Below are 12,435 nucleotides of genomic sequence, written 5' to 3' on the forward strand. Positions count from 1 at the left end.
AAACAAGTGTGAAACAACTGAAAATATGTCATATTCTAGGTTCTTCAAAGTAGCCACCTTTTGCTTTGATTACTGCCTTGCACACTCTTGGCATTCTCTTGATGAGCTTCAAGAGGTAGTCCCCTGAAATGGTCTTCAACAGTCTTGAAGGAGTTCCCAGAGATGCTTAGCACTTGTTGGCCCTTTTGCCTTCACTCTGCAGTCCAGCTCACCCCAAACCATCTCGATTGGGTTCAGGTACGGTGGACTGTGGAGGCCAGGTCATCTGGCTCAGCACCCCATCACTCTCCTTCATGGTCAAAAAGCCCTTACTTTCAAAGTTTTCCCAATTTTTCGGCTGACTGACTGACCTTCATTTCTTTAAAGTAATGATGGCCACTCGTTTTTTCTTTACTTAGCTGCTTTTTTCTTGCCATAATACAAATTCTAACAGTCTATTCAGTAGGACTATCAGCTGTGTAACCACCTGACTTCTCCTCAACGCACTGATGGTCCCAACCCCATTTATAAGGCAAGAAATCCCACTTATTAATCCTGACAGGGCACACCTGTGAAGTGGAAAACCATTTCAGGGGACTACCTCTTGAAGCTCATCAAGAGAATGCCAAGAGTGTGCAAAGCAGTAATCAAAGCAAAAGGTGGCTACTTTGAAGAACCTAGAATATGACATATTTTCAGTTGTTTCACACTTGTTTGTTATGTATATAATTCCACATGTGTTAATTCATAGTTTTGATGCCTTCAGTGTGAATCTACAATTTTCATAGTCATGAAAATAAAGAAAAACTCTTTGAATGAGAAGGTGTGTCCAACTTTGGTCTGTACTGTGTGTATATATAAATATATATATATAATATATATATGCTTAGTGGTGGGCTAGATTGGGGCTAGAGATGCAGGTGCCCTAGGTACTGGGTGTCAAGAGTGGGCTACAAATAATTGCCTTATCCTGGATACTAACAAATAATGTTATGGCAGTGAACTAGGTGACAAAAAGCTTCGCTACTGTACAGCGCTGAGCCGAACCTCCTGGTGGTTGGCAGTGTATTAGTGTCAAGCAGCACCTGAGAGGATCCTTATTTCTATCTTTGCTATAGGACCTGCTCTTCTCTATATCCACCACTACCAGAAGTACGTAGACCATCTGTAACACCCCCAACATTTCCAGTTGCTCTGGATTCTTCCTGGATGTAACAGGATATTTCCGGCTAACAACTTAAAATTATTGATATGCAACCATACTTGTGGACCATGAAAAACTACAGCCCAAATTTGTGTCTCGTCTACAGTTTTACCACGTTTTTTGTATTACATCATCTATTATGCTTACATTTTATACCAGGAGATATTGCTACTATTTATCTCTCTGAACATGGATAATGTTGGTAGGAATAATGTTACTGATTTTTGTAGAATTGTATATTGAGGGCCCATCTACAAAGCTCTCTACAATGCTGCAGTCATACATCTCCACTGTTATATCCACCTGTGCTCTTTTCCTGCCATTGACCTACAACTTTCACCCCCTCATAAAGACAGTTTTTAAACCAGTACCTGAATCTGACTACTTTTGTAATTGTAAATTAAAAATTATATTGTATTCAGTTATTCAATACAAAATATCTGTATTGCGCCAACTGCTGTTTTATTTTCCTATTTCTCTGTCTCACTAGGCTACTTTCACACTAGCGTTCGGAGCGATCCGTCTGATGTTTCATCAGACGGATCCGCTCCGATAATGCAGACGTTCGCATCCGTTCAGACCGGATCCGTCTGCAATTAAACTTAGAAAATTTTCTAAGTGTGAAAGTTGTCTGAGGCGGATCCGTTTCAGACTTTACATTGTAGTCAATGGGGAACGGATCCGCTTGAAGATTGAGCCATATGGTGTCATCTTCAAGCGGATCCGTCCCCATTGACTTACATTGTAAGTCTGGACGGATCCATTTGCCTCCGCACGGCCAGGCGGACACCCGAACGCTGCAAGCAGTGTTCAGGTGTCCGCTCACTGAGCGGAGCGGAGGCTGAGCGCTGGCAGGCGGATGCATTCTCAGTGGATCCGCCTCCACTGAGAATGCATTAGGGCCAGACGGATGCGTTCGGGGCCGCTCGTGAGCCCCTTCAAACGGAGCGCACGAGCGGACACCCGAACGCTAGTGTGAAAGTAGCCTAAGATGGCCGCACGTGCTCAGTTTCGTCCTTCAACTGCCTCCTGAGCTGTGATAAGGAGAGAGCTGCAGCAGTAAGGACATGCCCCTTTAGCTGCCAGCTTGTTCTAGCTTTGTTAGAAAGAGATTGTCATGTACTATATTCTGTCGGATTTTAATTTTATACATTAATCATGGGATAACCCCTTCTCTTTCTGTAAAACTCACTGCCCCGGACTAGTAGTCTTATCATTCCCCTTTGAAAGGTAAGGGGGCAGTTATCAAGTCAATACCAATTTTGTGGCGTAAAAACGTTGAAGGTGATGCCCATGTGCAACATGTGGTCAAATGTTGTGACATTTTGTGATCCTAACCACTTTTACAACTGGACTGAAAAGTAGGTCAGGATTTCAGATTACAACACCTTTAAGTCTCCGTTATGAGGTGCAGCATTTTAAAAAGTCACAAAAATGTTGCATCTCCTTGCCATGCAAAACCCTGGTGTGCTTGAACAGACAACTTGGCACTTGCACCAAATATATTACCACTGCACGCCATTTCATAAATTTGGCGCAACAACACAAAGCAAAGACAGACTTAAAACTGACACCAAAACCACCACAAATTATACATTCCCCCCTAATTTCTTCAAGGAGGCTTAGATCACATAACCAGAGTCCGTGGTCCAAACATTGATTCAATTATCACCACGTTCCTATTACAGCATGTCACGTCTCTTCCTCCATCTCTTTCAGCTCTTATTAGCAGAGACCTCGTTCTTTTTGGTTTTATTATTTGTTTACTTTACGTGTTTGCTCCTTCCCCATTTGTACTGCGCTGCGGGATATGTTGGAGCTATAAAAAATTCTTCTTATTATTATATAAAATTGTCTTGATAAATCCTGAAGTGGTTAAGCTTCTTCCCCCACGATGAATCGTCTGCTACCATCGATCTTGATGTATTCATTCTCCATAGATGGCAATACTATTGATGCGCACTGCTTGTACCGTACTAGGGAGGCTTTATACTCCTGCTTGCTCTATTTTATCTGACCTTTACAAGCAGTGCCATTCAATAATTGCTGGCAGTGTTCCTCAGACTGGAGAATCTGGGCTGGCGTGTTATATGTCACTGGTCCTTCCAACTGTTAAACATTTTGATTGAAATTGAATGTCAGTCTCTTATCACACATAGGGATGTATACACCACATGGGGGAGTCGGGAACATATGTATTTTTTTTTTAAATGTCGGAGGTATATATTTGATATATACAAACTTAACCCTTTCATGACCAGGCGATTTTTCCGTTTTTAAATAAAAACCTTGAAAAAAACACTTTCTTTTAGGTCTCCATATTCTGACCTCTATAACTTTTTTTGTAAATTTTGGTGGTTGAAGAAGCGACCAAAAAACGACAAATTGTCCATTTTGACTTTTCTTTCCGTTCTGCTGTTTTCTGTATGGGATTTCATTTTTTATATTTTTAATAGTATGGGCATTTTTGCACTCCGGGATACCCACGAGTGTAATTTTTTAATTTTTTAATTTATTTTTTCATTTTGGTGTGATTTGAATTTTTTTATATATTTTTTAATTTATAAAAACATTTTGTTTTACACTTTTTTTTATAGTTCCCATAGGGAACTATAACAAGCAATCATTGAATTGCTTTTCTCGTAGACTCCAAAGCATTAGCATTGGAGTCTATGAGGATTTTTACTTTATTTCTATAGAGCCCTGCTACAGGCAGGGGCTCCATAGAAATTACTAAGCAGCACCTCCTGTCTCACAGGAGGACAGGGGCTGCTGCTAATACACTCCAGCTCCCCCAATCTGCATTGGAGGAAGCCAGAGCACACGCTTCCGGGGTTTTTTCAGCATTCAGATGCTGTGGTCGGGGTTTACCACTGCATCTGATGTGTTAAATGTCCGCGATCGGCATTACCACCGGTCACGGACATTAGTCGTCGGTTCCTGCTGTATGAAACAGCAGGCTCTCCGCGGCTATGGCGCCTGCTCCGCTCAGGAGGCATGTTTGTCTGCCGGGCCTCCTCCGCTTCCATCCGTCTTGGTTGAAGCCTCCTATTGGGCTGGAGATAAGGACTGCCATTCTGAGATCGCTGACATCTTCTGCGATTGTTTGCAAGTAGAGTCGCATTGCGATTTTTTTCGCGATTGTTTGCATTGCGATTTTTTCGCGACTATTTGCAAGTAGAGTTGCATTGGGATCCCATTCATTTATTTGAGGTCCAGACTTATAGAACATATTGTTTTATTATATGTATGTTTTCACTACTGTTATGTCATTTTATTAATTGGCTCATCATATTAAATATTGGATTTATTCATATAGTACTTGCTGCCATTTTCCTAAATTTGGAGTGCCCCTCATTATCTATTGCTATTCCATTTTTGAAAAATAAAATGATGGCTGTCTGAACACAGTGATGACAAAATGCTGTGTCCTTAAAGGGGTTGTGCCACCATTAAATATTATATGAAGTAATTCAGCATGAAAAACTAGTTACCACCACTTTTGTCATTTGCCTTCTGTTACAAAAATGTTTCTGCTGTGAGATATTCTCTTTACATACTTATATTGCTGCCCCCTGCTGTTTAAACTTGGCTTTCATATGTGCGGTCCACTTACAGAAGAGGTCGCACATGCTCAGTTTCATCCTTTAACTTGTCACCTGCCATATCTGCTGTTAGAAGCTGTGGTAGGTAACAGGGAGAGGTAGCTGTAGTCTGAAAGTGCACACTCCTGAGAAAAGACATACCCCGTGAGAGCAAAGAAGAAAATCTAACAGCACAATTGGGAGCAATGAATGGAGAGATCTCTGATCCATGAGAGGTACAGGGCTGGTTCTAGCTTTGTTAGAATAGATTGTCATGTACTATATGGCGTCTGATTCTCATTTTCTGCTTAAAGGGGTTCTCCTGGGAATTAAGAAAATGAAAATACTTAATATATACTTTATTATAAATATATTCTGAAATACCTTTCATTATTTATAATGGCTCGTTTGTCTGGGGGGCAATCATCAGGGGAAACAAAATGGCCGTTGTCCCATTAGCTCCACAAAACCTGTCCTGTCAGGGATTATGATCCTGAATCCAGATGATAAAAACTTTAGCTGAATCTCTGGGGAATTTAGTTCATGAGGAGACATGAAGTACAGAGAGGACGGACAGGACAGACTGTGGTAATGTGGGGCTGTGGTAATGGAGACTGTAAACAAGTTCTGCTGCCTATTAGCCACACCTCACCCTCCTCTCACGTCTCCTCATCATCTCCATTCCCACCTGTATTCAGAATCATAATCCCTGACAAGCAGAGCAGAGAGGAGGATGAGGCAGCTCTTTACCTCAGTGTTGTGAAGTAACTTGTTCTCCTGTGTGATTAGGACAGGTTTTGTGTGAACTGATAGGACGGCGGCCATTTTATTTCTCTCTATGATTGCTCCCTAGACAAAACAAGCCATTCTAAGTAATGTGTATTTGTGAATATATGTATTTTTAATTCCTGGAGAACCCCTTCAAAGGGGTTATCCCATGATTAATGTAAAATATGAAAACAAGACATCATATAGTTCACAACCGTCTCTTAGTAAGCTCTGTACCTCACATGAATCCAGAGATCTCCCCATTTATTGCTCTAATTGCTCTGCTAGATTTACTTCAAGATGATGACTCGGGGGGGATGTCCTTTCTTAGAGGTTTTGTCCCTTCTGCTGCAGCTGTCTCCCTTTCACAGCTCAGGTGGCAGTTGAAGGATGAAACTGAGCATACGTGTCCACTTCGATGAGGTGGACAGAGAAATGGGGAAAAAAAACAACAGGTGGCACTATACGGGTACATTTTATTGAATAAATCAGTTAATTACATGCAATTACAAAAGGATTCAGTTCCAGGGGCTGGTTTGAAAACTGCAAAATATTTTTCACGGGACAACCCCTTTGAAGGAGTTTTCAACATAGAGAGTTGTTTTGCAAATAGAATTTAACCCCTTCCCGACATTTGCCATACATGTACAAATGTCACAGTGCCATGAGAAAACGCTGTGAAGTGTAGTTTAGCCACAACTCGAGAGACTCAGTGTGGGCTCTACTGTAATAGAGACAACATTCAGGAATATACAGGATCATATGTAAGCCATAGAAAACTCTAAATTATTCAGAGAAATGTTCCACCACCTACCAGGGAAATCCTCCTCCAAGGAAGTTAAAAGGCATAGAGTGATGTAAAGGCTTAGATCTGGAAGTCACCTAAGGTTCTAAGTGCCGAGGATAAATAGGGAGAAGATTTCAAAGGTTAGGTTGAAGAAAGATGATCAATGAGGGACGGATGTAGCAGAGTTAGAATTACAACAGGATGACTTGTACTTTTGGAGCAGGTGAGGGAATAGAAGCCCTGGTGTTCCTATGGACTGGCACGGTGCCCGCTGTGCAGGGAGATTTTCCAGCTTTACCGCTTTGCTGGTTTAAATCTGCATGAAGGTTACAGTACGTGAGCCTCTTCAGTAAGCTGAACTTGTAACCTCCCATAATGAATGCATTCTGGCGTTTGCCACTCAGCAACTAAATGCAATGTTTCTTCGGTCTCTGATTAGAGACAATATCGCAAAATTAGTTAATGTGCGCAAAAAGCAGGATTGATTTCAGATGGCTTAGAAATTATTTAGAAAATCTAGCCCTGTACCTCACATGGATCCAGAGATCTCCCCATTCATTGCTCTGTTAGATTTATATCAAGCTGACAGCTCAAGGGGAGTGTCCTTTCTGCTGCAGCCCAGAGGAGTGTCCTTTCTGCTGCAGCCCAGAGGAGTGTCCTTTCTGCTGCAGCCCGGAGGAGTGTCCTTTCTGCTGCAGCCCAGAGGTGTGTCCTTTCTGCTGCAGCCCAGAGGTGTGTCCTTTCTGCTGCCGCTCTCCCTTTCACAGCTCAAGAGACAGTTGAAGGATGAAAGTGAACATGTGCGGCCATCACAGTGAGCAGGACAAAGATATCAGAAAAACAAACAAACAAACAGCAGGTGGCGCTTTGCAGATACATTTTTATTAAATAACTCACTGGCTATGCTACATTTTGAATGCATTTTTTTTAAACATTTTTCTCAATTACAAAAGAATTCAGATCCAGGTGCTGGTTTGAAACTGTAGAATATTTTTCATGGGACAACCCCTTTAAAACAACCTGGCATTAGAGATTCTTCAGTCATCCCTATGTGTGGAGTTATCATCTCAGTCTGAATTTTTTGGGGTTTGATCTGAAATCATTTTGGCTCTGAGATCTGTATTTTTTTTTGGCATCTCTTCTGGGTTTTGCATCTTAATTTTGCACCTGGTATGGGGTCTAAATATATTCAGTTGTCTGTATTTATTGTGGCTTTGTCTGTGTTTGGGAGGAGGTCCTATTTGGAGATCTAAGTTTATTGTGGGGTCTGGTGTCTGAATTTATTCCTGACATCTGGTCTTGGATCTGGATGCAGTCTGGGATCTGTATTATTTTGACTCCTTAGGTCCGTGTTTATTTTGGGTTCTTGTTTGGTTGTCTAGACTGGTGTCTGAATTTGTCATGAGGTCTTGTATGAGATCTGACTGTATTCTGGAGTTTGTATTTATGTGACTTCTGGGGCTTCTACTTATTTTAGGGTCTGGTCGAGGGATCTATATTTGTTCTGAGGTCTGGTTGCGATCAGTATTTATTTATGTCTTTTTTTTATTTTTATTTTATATATTTTTTATTTAATTCAATAAAGTACAAAAAGAACAATAGTAGTACATTTAACAGTTACATAATAAAAATAAAAAAAAAAGACATCAGGCATCAACCAAGAGGAAGTAAGCGTGCTTAATACAATTGCACCGATAAAATGTAGTAGGGTATTCGTTCCCCTGCCACTAAAACATCCCCTACATGGAGATACTATCCAATACATTACAGTAAATGCACACCACTTATATTACCTTTAAACTTTATTCCCCCCATCCCACCCTTCCCAAACCCATATCCCCCCACCCTATATCCACCGGGAAGATGGGGGGGGGAGGACAAAAAACTAATAAGTAAAATAAAATAAAATAATTATATATATATATATATATAAATAAATAAAATAAAATACAAAAAATATATATATCTATATAACTGGGCAGGGCTTTGCATACCACTAACCACCACATTTTGCATAATCTTCTTGATGTCGCTGCTCAAATTTATGACCTTGAGTCAGTAGAAATCAGTTTACTATGACTAGAACTATCTGCCGCATTTAGCTGTACATCTTATACCAGTTAGACATTATACAGTAAGTACGATATCTATACCTGTGTCCTTTACTGGCTGATGACATCATCATACATTATGCTCTATAGCAGTGATGGCTAACCTCCGGCACTCCAGCTGTGGTAAAACTACAACTCCCAACATGTACACTTGTTTGGCTGTTCTCAGAACTCCTTAGAAATGAATGGAGCATGCTGGGAGTCGTAGTTTCACCACAACTGGAGTGCCGGAGGTTAGCCATCACTGCTCTATAGGCACCGTGTTTAGTGAGGTAGCTCTGTGTATTGTACATCATAATCTAATGATCACTTCTTCTGGATCTTCTACAGCACAATTATAATGTTATCATATTATTATGTGGCAACTAGAGCCTCCAGTGGTCTACGTGGCCCCATTGCATAAAATTAAGACCCCTTAAAAGGAGTTTTTCTGTATTAATGATATTTCTTTTATCAAGTACCAGCAGCCTGGCTCCTGAAACAGAAGTTTAATACTTACCTGTGCCAAGCTGCCCCGATGCACTGCACTGCCTCCTTTTTCTGATCCTCGCACTAGCCATGGGCATGCTCATAAGCACCGCTCCAGCCCCATGATTGGCTTCAGCGGTGGCATGCTGCTTATCGCCACAAACACCACTAAAGCCAACCATTGGTTGGAGCGATGCATGTGACCATGCCCATGCACCGCCGGATGTAAACAGTGCAGGGACCAGAAGATGGAGACAGCAAAGGCAGGACAGAGAACCGTAGCAGCGTGGAGCAGATTAGTATGGACCTTTTTTTTCAGGGGGTATGCTACAGGCACTTGCTAAAATATCATTATTACCAGAAAACCCTTTTAAGATGCTGGTTGACACCATAAAAACTCATAATCACACAAGACACAAGGTCGTGGTGCCCTCATTCCATCACCCAAAACACAAGGTCGTGGTGCCCTCATTCCATCACCCAAGACACAAGGTCGTGGTGCCCTCATTCCATCTCATTTTCATGATTCTAGTACATTTTCTACTTTTTGTTTTCAAAAAATTACACCATCTTTACATGGGGGCAAGACCAACCCTAGGGTAGGCACTTTTCTCCAGGGGCCCCATAGCAGCCACATAGGCTGATTTTTTTTTTATTTATTTGCAACCTCTGTATCCTCAGTCCTTGTATCTCTGTAGCACAGAGTTAAAGTCGTCTTCTCAGTAATTTAAGATGTTGGTTGACACCATAAACACTCCTAATTACCCAAGAGGTCGTGGTGCCCTCATTCCATCACATTTTCATGATTCTAGTACATTTTCAACTTTTTGTTTGCAAAAATTGCAGCATCTTTACATGGGGGCAAGACCAACCCCTGTGTAGGTGCTTCTCTCCAGGGGCCCCATACCAGCCTCATGGGCTTATTTTTTTGATGCCTATGACATTTGCAACTTCTGTAGCCTCAGTTCTTGTAGCACAGAGTTAAAGTCTTCTCAGTATCTACGGTTTACCATAATATGTGGTTGCACTTTCCAGGTATAATGTGTGTCTTGGATCTGTGTTCTAGTGTTACAGCCTCTCCAGTGTTAATCCGTTTTTCTGTTCTGTCACATGTTCCTGTCACCCGATGGTCACAGCAGCTAAGCACCAGCTTCGCAGCAGGCATATGCTCTGGGGATCTGTGACACATTGGCATTTACGTAATATGCTTCAATGCTACGTGTCCACGAGACACTCACTGTTTAGGCCTCAATTTTTAAAACCGCTCGCATTCTTTGATGAATTATTCTCGTTATTATGTCACCCTTGGAGAAATGGTGAATGGACTGAGCAGATTGAAATATTAGTCATACATATCGTGACCTAGATCTGTGAAGAGGTGTGAAAAGTCACACCAGAAATTACCTGAATGCAGCTGTTCCTGTGCTCCCGATCCGGAATAAACCTATCTATCATTGCAGATATTGTTGTGCATTCACCATCCTGCGTAATTCGCCCTGTAATTCAGAATAATTCGATTCTAACTGGTTACAAATTATGGATATGACAAAGACTCATCGTAAACTCTCAGCATTCGTTGCATTTAATGCTACGGATGAAGATTAGAAATGGAAATCACAAGTTTATGAGTTTACAAAGGAAATCATTTTCAGGGGCTTTTCTGCATCTGTGTTTTTTTTTTTTCTTAAACAGCGCCACTCTTTTTTATAGGTTATGACGAGTAGTGCAGGTGAGCATCATTTAAGTGAATTGGGATTCAATACCAGACATAACGTATGGAGAAAAATGGCTCTGTGCGCTGTTTCTGGAAAAATAAGAACACCCTTCCTCTAATCCAGACCAACTTTTTTAACATGTCTAATTATAGGTTGTGGCGTTTGAAACGTTGATGAATGAATGACTTCTTTTAGGATTCTTTGCACTACACACATTAAACGACATGACAGGTTGGTACAAAATAGAGACCCTGACCCCTAGGTAAAGCTGGCGAAACGACACAAACATCATGAACACGCAAATTTTTTATTTTTAAGTTAAAGAGCTTCTGTCAGCAGGGTAAACCCTATTACGAGGCATATTGCCTGGTTGGGTTAATCATGGTAATTAAAACGATGCCTTTATTATGTCTCAATGTTGCACTTGCTCTACCAACTTGCTTACTTTTGCGCAATGCTGCTCCAATCAGGAGGAGGCGTAGACCCTGAAGCTTACTAATAAATCACCTCACTGTCAAGATGTGAAATGGAAAGTCATTGAAAGCTCAAATATTGCACCAAATTTATCAAATTCTGCGCACCATTTTTCTAAATCTGATATGTATTTTACCGGCAAAAAATAAATAATTCCCCTGATGATAAACTCCCTCCTTAGATTTAACGGGGTTGTGTGGGATCCTAAAAAATGCCATTTAATTGTGTAAACCTCGTCTGGTCTCCTTCAGAGCATAATAGTGTACCTGTCAACTTTTCCTGAGTCTTCACTTCAGTCTCCAGGATTCCGCTGCACATTCTTCAGTCTGGCCAGTTTCAATGCTTGGCTTTGCTAGGTAATATTAGTCCACATAACTTGCCAGCAATCTACACCTGAGGCAATTAAGGAACACCCAGATGTATTGTCTGCTGGTTGATATAGATAGAATTTCTCTTTTTAGGAGTCATTTTTCAGGACCCTGGAGAGGAGAAAATCCACCAAAGGAAGTATCTAGGAAGCCATGAGCCTTAGGGGATCATTTATTAAACTGGTGTAAAGTAGAACTGGCTTAGTAGCCCATAGCAACCAATCAGATTCCTCCTTTTTCCAAAAGAGCTGTCCAAAATGAAAGATGGAAGCTGATTGGTTGTTATAAGCGTGTCTCCTTAAAGAAAGTCAGTACCCTTTCTAAGTTGCATGCAAGTCATCACATTTTAGAAAGTGAGAATCCTACTCTGTATTGATGGGGGCAAGGACCCCGAAACAACTGTCTGCCGAAGAATATTTAGCTTGGCTATTTTCCCTTGTGATGTCCTAAGGCTTTTAAAAAGTCAAGCTTTAACTCACAAGGAGCCACTTCCAAAAGGTGGTACTAGCAAGACAGTTCTCTCCCATGGGAGATACCACTTTGCATAATATTTTCCCATGGAGCATTGCGGCTAAGTCTCCATACAGAACTGGTCTCCTCTGTACACAGAGGTGATATAATTACAGGCAGGATTAGAATGACAGATAAGCAGATAACTTCAGTCAAGTGATCTGTACAGACCAAGAAGTGGTGCCTATTGAGTGGCCAGTGTGCAAACTGCAGGAATTTATGTTTTTTGTTTAAATAAGTTAATAAGGGTCAGGATTAAATAGGCGGAGCGCAGTGTCATTTTGTCTTTATACAAGTCATTTGTCTAGTTCCTTATAACAGTAATTGTGGAGCTGTTTAGATACTGCTGCTTTTTCAGTGTAATTAGCGCCGGTAGTTCATTCATTACAGTCTATAAATACAGATAGTGACATCATCAAAAATTCTTAAAAAATACAGTCAGGTCTATAAATATTGGGACACCGACT

At 41.0% G+C, this 12,435-nt stretch overlaps 1 protein-coding gene and 1 long non-coding RNA gene across 2 annotated transcripts in view; one reads left to right on the forward strand and one right to left on the reverse strand.

Annotated features, from left to right (window-relative positions):
* The window catches only part of HCN1 (hyperpolarization activated cyclic nucleotide gated potassium channel 1), a 465,956-nt gene that overhangs the window by 211,412 nt on the left and 242,109 nt on the right, over positions 1-12,435 (forward strand). The window lies entirely within an intron of this gene.
* Positions 3,538-3,923, reverse strand: LOC120992348. The gene is made up of 2 exons (XR_005776961.1): positions 3,801-3,923; positions 3,538-3,598 (listed from the first exon to the last, which is right to left on the reverse strand). It is a non-coding gene; the product is annotated as an uncharacterized LOC120992348 (long non-coding RNA).

Source organism: Bufo bufo, chromosome 2, assembly GCF_905171765.1.
Source record: "Bufo bufo chromosome 2, aBufBuf1.1, whole genome shotgun sequence".
In the NCBI taxonomy this organism is placed as follows: domain Eukaryota; kingdom Metazoa; phylum Chordata; class Amphibia; order Anura; family Bufonidae; genus Bufo; species Bufo bufo.